Here is a 1,128-nt window from a genome sequence, read left to right on the forward strand (position 1 = left end):
TTCTTCCTCTCATCTTTTAGTTCAAAGCCTTGAGTTACTTTCTAAACCTTTGGTACTTCACTGATAGTTATTCCACATGACAGGAATGACATGAGTGGTCCAGACATCAAGGCCTTGCTATGCATGCCATTTGGAATACACCATCAAGCAAAACCAATGGCTGTGGGTTGAGTACAAATGGTACCCCTCAAAGGCCCATGAATAAAAGCTCAGTCTCCAGGGTGACAGCATTCAAAGGTGCTATGGAACTTTAAGGGGTGGGCTTAGTAGGTGTCTTTAGGTTATTGGGGACTATGCTGGTTTGAATGAGAATGTCCCTCATAGGCTCCAAATGTTTGGACATTTTGTCCCCAGTTGGTGGTGCTGTTTTGGGAGGTCTTAGACAGTATGGCTGTGCTGGAGGAAGCATGTCACTGGGGCTGGGCTTAGAGAGTTATTAAGCCTTGCTGGATCCCCAGTTGAGTTCTGTTTCCTGTGCCTGTTTAAAGATGTGAGAGAGCTAAGCTTCTGCTGTTCCTCCAGCAACCTCTGCCATCATGCCTCCCTGCTATGATGGATGGCTTGCCCCTTTGGAACCACAAGCTAAATAAACTCTTTTATAAGTTCTCTTGGTCATGGTGTTTCTATCACAGCAACAGAAAAGTAATATGGGATGTATCCTCGAAAGGGATTGTGGGACTCTAGTTAGTTCTCCATCATCTGACTGTCTACCCATCCCAACACGCTTTATTACCATCTGCTAAAATGATTTCATTGTGGCACTTGTCTATAATCCTTAACACTTGGGAGGCAGAAGCTGGAGGGTCATGAGTTTGAGGCCAGCCCGGGATAGATAATGAAACTCAATCTCAAAATCTCTCTCTCTCTCTCTCTCTCTCTCTCTCTCTCTATATATATGTATATTGGTTTGAGGTATGGGCACTCACTCCAATATGCATTCCTACCATGATGTTCTGCCCTTTCCAGAGTCTTGGTCCTGAACCTCCAAAACTGTGGCTACAGAAACCTTTTTCCTATAAGTAATCTCTCTTAGGTATTGCATTATAATATCATGAAGTCCACTAATAAATCAAGTCATGCTCTCTTTTCCAAGAACTATGAAACCCTTCCCTGTCAAGGAATGAGTCC

Source organism: Nannospalax galili, unplaced genomic scaffold (genome assembly GCF_000622305.1).
Source record: "Nannospalax galili isolate Female #2095 unplaced genomic scaffold, S.galili_v1.0 scaffold161, whole genome shotgun sequence".
Lineage (NCBI taxonomy): Eukaryota > Metazoa > Chordata > Mammalia > Rodentia > Spalacidae > Nannospalax > Nannospalax galili.